Genomic DNA, 8,182 nt, shown 5'->3' with positions numbered 1-8,182 from the left:
GGAGAAATCTATTTGTCAGTTGCTTTTAAAAAATGTCAGACTTTTTAAAGATTTCTAAAATGCCCTTTCATAAAGTTTGACCCATGGTGCAGGAAGGAGGGAAAACTCTTGTTTGTGATTTGTAAAAGCCTGCCCAAGCCATCTGTATACAAGCCAATAAATTAAACAGAAGCCCACCAAAGTCTGAAAAGACTCTCAATCACGATTTCTAGAGACTTCCACAGTTGAGAATCTGTTTAGATTTTTTTTTCAAATTGCAATATCACTTCCTTGGAAACTGAGTTATTATATTGTCCTCTATGCTTCTTATGAAGACAGGATAATAATATTATATCATTACACTTACTCTGCTGGATTCAAGGCATGTGGCAAGTAGAATTTATGGCAAAGACATTGCAAAGGAATTCAAATATTCAATGAATTTAGAGAAGAAAAGAAAAACTAAATCATGAGATGTACCAAAGACTCATGAACAATTTTCAGACCCAAAATAAAACTGCGTATCTTTTTCTAAAAACATACCAATGACATGCGTGTTCTGAAAAACATTAAGATGAAGAGTCCATGAAGATGGGGGTGGGAATCATCAATATACATGGTGCTCTAAGGAAAAAGTAGCTTTCATTAGATCCTAAGTAACATTTACCTCACTTATATGATGTGTTTATCCCCATGACATTGAAAGCTCAGTGTTACCCAAACATCACACCCCAGGACCCCAAGACTCAGAGAAACAAGCCCTCTGTCTAAGTTTAATCAGCTGGAGAACTGAGCAAGAGCCAGATTTTTCTTTTCAGACATCTGTCAGACTACACTTCCCAGACTGACAGATTCCTGGGTTCAAGTGATCCTCCTGCCTCAGCCTCTTACAGAACTCAGATAACAGACACATGCCACCAGGTCTTGAACTAGATCTTGAACACAAATCAATAAGACTTCAGAGATCATGCCATTAAATCACCCTCACAAGACATGTTGGTCTTCAAGTATATGAAAAAGAAAACATGCTTGATAGTCTTTCATCTTTGTTCCTATTTATTTCTGTAAGTCAGCTTCCCATCACTGGAATAAAATACTTCACATCTGCAATTTAAACGAGAAAAGGTTTATTTTAGCTCACGGTTCAGAGGGTTCAGTCTGTGCACCACGGATTGACTCCAGGGCAGAACTGGGACAATGGAATGGCACAGCAGAGGAACGGTGCTCAGTCAGGATGCCAGAGAGAACAGGAAAAATGCACCCCATGATAGTCCCTCTGATCAGGCCCCGCCTCCTCCCACTCAGTCAGTTATGAGCTCATCTGAGGGTTTGCCACTGCCCACGTGGCCCAGTCACCTTCCCAAAACCCATCTCTGAACACAGGGGATTTTTGGAGGACATTTTTGATCTAAACCGTAGCAGCTCACTTTATCCGCTAGAGCAACAATCCAGGGACAAATGAATTTAAATTCATTCCCATCCTCACAAACTAAAATAAACTCAGCAATATTTACAAATTTTAAATACCATATGAGAATAGGATAACTATATTACATAATTACATTTTTCCTGCATGAAGCAAATATGCCCAAGTTAATGAGTTCTTTAAATTTAACTTAATATATTAAAAGGTGGTCACAAATGGACTTAGATTTATTTTTTTCAAAAATGTGATTTTGTTAAAAATAATGTTTACGCACAAATGACTCTATTCTTATTTATGGCAGAGTACTACTCCATTGCATATGGATAATACATTTTCTTTATCCTTTCATCTGTTGATGGACATATAGCCTGCCTCCAAGATTTAGTTACCATGAATTGTGCAGCTATAAATGTGAGTATGCATGTATCACTACATGTACATATCTTAAGTCTGTTTTCACACCTTTCCCTCTCTGCCCTCCCATTCCCCCTATCTCCTGATTCCCTTTCCACTTGAAAATAATCTATCTCCCTATTTCTTATTATCTATCTTCTTTTTTGCTCTTTATATTTTGGGGTTCTTATATAAGAGAAACTATATGATAGCTAAGCTTGTGTGTCTGATTCACTTTACTGAACATTATGGTTTTAAGGTTTATCATATAATGCAAACATGTACTAATTAAAAGAAGTAATAGTATAACTATGTTCTTTGACATTTTTTCCTCCTAGAAGTTTTACTCACTTAATTTCCATAACAAACCAAGAAGACAGTTGGATAGTCAAAGTGTCTGGTTGTATACTACACCATACTGATTTGTTTTGCTTTGATGGTTTTTGAAGTGCTGGGGATTGAACCCAGGGCCTTGTGCATGCAAGGCAAGAGCTCTACCACTGAGCCACATCCCCAGCCCTACTACACTGTACTGAACTGCTGTTATAATATGAGCAAAGTATGGCCTCACCAGATGAATGTTAGTGAATACCTAGCTAGCATACTAGCTTCTTAGGTACAGAGAGTTCTATCAACAGCTTAAAACAGGTCATTTAACATACAAGAAGCTTTCAATTTGCTACTTACAACATAGAACCACCACTGAGCTGGTTTCCATTCCTCCTCCTAAAAATGGAGTCTTCTTATTTATTTTTATTCTTAAAGTCGCTTAAAATGGTTTTGTTTCACTAAAAGTCTACTGAGCATTAGAAATAGTGCTAGACATCACCTAGGCTACAGAGACAAAGAATTCCACCAGGATCAGCAGTTGGACAAAGAAAACGATGCAAGACCACTAAACACTAATCTACAAAAATGTCACATATTAGTCAACATAAATTCTTGGCTACACATAGGACTCACTTGATGAGCTTTAAAAACTACTAATAACCAGATCAGAGCCCCAGAGGTTTTGAGTTAATTGGTCCAGGATGGAGCATGGGCCTTGGAATTTTTTGAAAGCCCCCAAGTGACTCTGCTGTGCAGCTGAGACTCACAGGCTGTGCTCTGTGAGTACTACGGAGGGACCACGGGGACCACGACAGGGGAGAGTGGTTGTATGTGGGAAGGAACAGATTTCTTCATTGCTTTTATACAACCAGCCATTGCGTGAAGTAGCATCCACCTCTGACTGCACAGCATGAGGAGTTTGGAATCACTGGAGGTGGAGAACAGCGAAAAAGTGTCGAAGGTTTATGCCATGAACCGAGGCAAAGATGTGGAACAGAACAGTGAGCACTTGCTGGACTGTACATGTGAACCAAGCCGAGTCCTAAGGGGCAAAAGAGGAAAAGCAGATCCAAACCTCAGAGTGAGCAGAGTCCAGGGACAGAGGTCCTGAAGAGCAATGAAAACCTCTGATGGGCCTGAGCAGAGACAGGGTGTGATCCAGTAACTTTAACTTTGCAGTGGGAAATGGAGGAAAATCTTCCAGGGAAAGCGCTGTGTGGATTGACAGGGAGGGCCGGAGAGGAGGTCAGTGAGGCCAAGCAGGCAGTCATAGAGATGAGGATGGCAGAGGTCAGAAGTCCCCACCGGAGCTGGGACAGGTGCAGGATGATCGCAGGCATACGATAATGGGAGGAGTGACAGGTCTCACCTGAATGGTAGGAGACAGGAGTGAAATCAAAGGTGACCCTGAGGCTCTGTGCTTGGTGGTACAACTCACAGAAATGGGACAGGTCTCAGGGGACAGATGAAGAATTTATTTGATGCACATATGGCCTCAGCCACTGTCCTACTATCAAGTGGGAAATGTCCAGTGACAAGTCTGTAGTCGAGACTGGCAAGCAGCAGGATATTCCAAGGTAAAGCAGAAAGCTCAGTGTGACAGTGTCATGATTATGGGTCATGATCATGGCCGTGTGTTCGCTGGGGGACAGAAAGAGATCATTTTTGCTTACACTCCAGGGGATTTGAGAAATAGGCAGGGACACCCCAACTCAGCAAGGAGCAAGGATGGCATTACAGGAATCAGAGAAGAGAAGATTCCAAGGCCATGGGATAATCTATAATGTCCAGTATTGCAGAAAACACTCACATGTGAAGACAGAAAGAAAAAACTTGGGCACTGCTGAGTACAGATCGTTAGAGGCCAAGAAAATCAAAAAGACAGTGCAGCATGTGATGTAAGAGGGAGAGCACAGGGAGCAGGAGGGGCTGGGGCAAGAGAGTGGAAACAAGAGGCTTAAGTGCCTGGTCCAGCAGTGCACAAGGGGTGCAAAGAGGGGGACAGACAGCTGGAAAGAGATTTCAGATCACTGGAGCCAAGGGACAAAGCCTGTGAATGCCCATCTGCCTAGGCGGTAGAGCCAGCAGGGGGTCTCCTCAGGCCAGAAGGAAGAGGAAGCTGGGGAGGACGTGGGGTTACTAAGGGGGCAGGGTGAAACACCCCCCTGGGGAGGATGGTGAGATTCCCCCAGAGATCTCCTGAGAACTTGTTCCCGCCGCCCCCAGAAAATAAAGTAGGATTAATAGAAGGACAGCTCAGGAGCAGTGGAAAAAAGAAAAATGAGACAATCTGAAAGCCTGGCGACCTAGATTTTCTTAGCAAAGCAGAAACTAAGAGAGCCTTCATTCAAAAGTGGGGAACAAGAGCATGACCCAAAGGGAAGGAGCTCTGTGCCTGTCTACCACGCATACAGCTCTGGGTCCCTTTGCCAGAACCAAAGAGAAAGAGAGCATGACCTAGAAGAGGAGAAGAAGCACTTGCAGAGGGCAGGGAAGGGCTGGAGTTCAAACTATATGCAACTACATGGAGACTGCACTGACTCAGAGCAGCCCTCACAGCCCACCTGAAATCATGGACAGACCGAGCTGCGGCCAGCTTTAAAGTACTGTTACCACCTAGAAATAACCTGAGTTTGCAAACACCCATCTGTGACATGATTCCTGCTGCCTCACTCAGGTCTTCAACCAATAAGACCTCCACATCTGTAATCTGAGATGCCAAGATTCCTGTAAGTCTGCAAACCTCAGCCTCACCCCAGTCCGAACCACTCTCTGCAGCTCAGCTTCTCTCCTGTTGTCTTCACTTGTAAGTCACCCTCAAGCCCAAGCAGACAGGTTCTCCACTCAATCTGCGTCCTTTTGCCGCCCTTTGGACTGGACAGTGGAGACTGCCGTAATGTAGCGCTGCCTCCAGAGCAAAGGGTTTGTAAGGGATCAATGACAAAATGACCGAGCAATTTGCAGTTTCAAAGACTAGAAAGGCTTGGCGATCAGCCCTGCCTGGCTGGGCACCAGGCACCTCACCAAACATAAAAGCCACATGCAGACCTTCCGAGGTGCCAAAGACTTGCAGCGAGCTGGGCAAATGACACAGAACTGGAAGACCAAACATAAATAAATAAATCCTTCCACAAAACAAGGCAGGAGGAGGAAAGGTACACAGAGAAAAAAGATCAAAGGTTAGAGGGCCATGGAGTATTCAGCCATTGAAGTCTTCCCAGACAAAGAAGTAATTTCACATAGCTTTTTGGGTGACAGTACACAAGTGCACATACCCAGGGCTGCACCGTGACCCCCAGCTGTCTAGGAAATCTATCTGATGGAAAGACAGGGGCCTCTGATATGCACCAGTATCCCTTATGTTCAGTAAAAAGCAGCCACTGTGTGGCACCCTTTTGAGGTCTCTGGAAGGAATTTCCCTGACTGAGCCCTTTCCCACAGCAGACGCGTGACCTAAGGCTCAGAGCACAGGCAGTAGAGGCAGGTGCTCTTTCCTCTTGGCCAGAGACTCACTGCGGACTAAGGTCTTCATGTGCTTCGGAATTCTGCATCTGCACAAAACTTCTTAGTGGTCCATTGCATACTAAAAGTGCCCGAGTTGGTCCACCTTCATCACTGTTCTGTGGCAGGATCTGAGGAGCAGCTTGGCGGCATTCTGAAGATGTGGACTCCTGGAGCATGGTTCATACTCACACTCAGAGCGTAATCCAGGGATGCCCAAAGCCCCATCCAGTTGGCGGACCTGGAAGAGAAATTTAATGCCATGTATCTAGGTTGGCTGCATGAGTGGCCCTCATGCCTAGGAAGCAATGGCCTCCAAACTGCTGCTCCTAGGTTCATAAGAGGCTCCAAGAAGACAAATATGCTGGTGATCTTGTGTATGCCCAGGACCAAGTTAGTTATTGTCTGCCCAACCTTGACTCTGTACCCCAAATCCTTTTTCCATCCCAGGATTCTGTACCTAGCATGCTTTTTTGAAATCCAAAAGGTATTGCTGCTTTGTTCTCAGCTTTGAAGCCTTAGCTAGAAGGAGAATAGTGGACTGTCATCTGTTTAATCTGTGTGTTTAGGGCACTCAATGCAAATTACTACTGTGAGAATGTTTCTTTTAACTTTGTTTCCTAACAACTTTTAATGACAACACTGTATCTGCTTCATGATGAGTTAATTTCAAGAATATACCCACAATATAGTGCCCAAACAATTATAAAGATTTATCAGAGGTTCAAGAGAAGAAGGAAGAAATCCAACATGGTAGAATTTAATATTGATATTTCCGTTACTTGTAAGCCAGTGAGACACTTATTTGCAAGCAAGGCAGCAATCCCTTTGATTGCTCTAAGTGCTCTCCAGAAAACGAACATGAGGAAATTAGTTGAAAAATTATTCTTTGCTCTTCATTAAAGCATTAAAAAAAAGATTCACTTGCGTAAGGTTTTGTTCTGTGTTGAATTATCCATTTTCTTTTTTTTTTATTTTAAAGAGAATAAAACCAAACAAAATAAAACAGAGTAAAGCCAATCAAACAAAACAAAAGAGATACAGGATTTTAAAACAAGATAATAGGAAATCAACAATGGCTACCATAATATATCTTGTTATCTTCAAAATAGCTGCCATGCCATCAGACATAATAAAAATGAACAAAACAAAGCAGAATAAAATCAAACAAAATGAAACAATGAAACCAATACAGGACTTCAAAACAAGATAATAGGAAATTAAGAGTGCTACCACCTTCCCTTTTTAGACATTTTCTTGCTTTTCACTTTCACAATATCTATTATTATATCTACATTTTGGATCCCACTAACTCCTTTATTGGATCCCACTAACTCATTCAGTTTTTATACTAGGGAGACAACATGATGCACCTATGTGAGTCCAAACCATTTACCCCATGCACATAATATCGAGTCGTATCCATTTGCCTGTAAGAGCCTCAAGACTATCCTTCTTTATAGTTGAGTAGCTTTCCACTGCATAAAAGTACTGTATCTTTTTTATCCACTTTTCAGTTGATGGACAGGTTATCCCGGCTTTTTTCTGGTTCCCTGCTACATGGAGCATTGTTTTCTCTCCTTTGACTTTCAGTCTATAAATTTCCTTTAGAGTTAAATGTATTTCTTGCGTAGAGCATGTTGATGGATCTTGTTTCTTGATCCATTCTGCCCATGTTTCTTTTTGCTGGTGAATTGTTGAGGCCATCTACATTAAACATTAATGTAGATGGCCTACATTACTTGCATTGGCTTGTCTTTGCCATGCTACTTTCCTGCCATTGGCTCCCTACTTTCCCCTCCATTCGATTGCCTGCCCTGCTCAGCAGACAGTCCCCCTCTGCTGTGTTCCTGGAGCCATGGTCATTGTTACCTATCTCTGGAATATCCTTCAGGACTTTTTGTAGGGTTGGTTTGGTGGTCATGAATTCCTTCAGCTGTTCTTTGTCATAGAAGTATCTTACTTCCCCATTAATTTTGAAAGATAGTTTTTCAGGGCTCCTCAGTAATCTGGGTTGGAAGTTGTAATCTTCAACACCAGCATTTACCTCTCAAGTAAAAAATTCCAAATAAATTAACATGCTTCCAAACCAAAGAGAGTATGCTCTTTTGCATCCTCCAAAAATAATCACACAAGACTTGTCTGGTTTGCTGTTTAATCCCTGCTCTCACATTTTGGGCTTTTTCTGTCACTGACCAATATTTTGTATGAACTTTGACTCTGAACCTAGACATGGTAAATCACTTGTAGCTTTTGTCTTGCAGTCTTTTCTGCAGAGCTGGTAAATTTTGATACAGGAATCAGGAGCAGAGGCATCCCCGCCATAGAGACCTCCTGAAGCTTTCTCCTCTGGTGTGCAAGCTCCCCACAGATGCGATCTGGGGGACTGCCTCGTTTCCCACACCCCCCACCCCCCACCTCAGGAAGCACAAGCTCCTTACCTGTTACTGTCCCTTCCAGTCCCCCCTTTCCTGGCAGCCCCAATCCACTGTTAGGCATTCACCCACCCCAACCAGATGCGGAAAATACATCCGAACCTTTCACCTCCTCCCC

At 42.9% G+C, this 8,182-nt stretch overlaps 1 non-coding gene across 1 annotated transcript; it reads right to left on the bottom strand.

The window, feature by feature from the left end:
* Positions 1 to 2,241: 2,241 nt before the first annotated feature.
* On the bottom strand, positions 2,242 to 2,314 carry Trnaa-ugc (transfer RNA alanine (anticodon UGC)). The gene has a single exon. It is a non-coding gene; the product is annotated as a tRNA-Ala (tRNA).
* Positions 2,315 to 8,182: the final 5,868 nt, after the last annotated feature.

Source organism: Cavia porcellus, unplaced genomic scaffold, assembly GCF_034190915.1.
Source record: "Cavia porcellus strain 051 isolate PalLab524CR breed Dunkin Hartley unplaced genomic scaffold, mCavPor4.1 scaffold_14, whole genome shotgun sequence".
Classification (NCBI taxonomy): Eukaryota; Metazoa; Chordata; class Mammalia; order Rodentia; family Caviidae; genus Cavia; species Cavia porcellus.
Note: the sequence above shows the minus strand (reverse complement) of the source record. Positions and strands in the feature narration are given on the sequence as shown.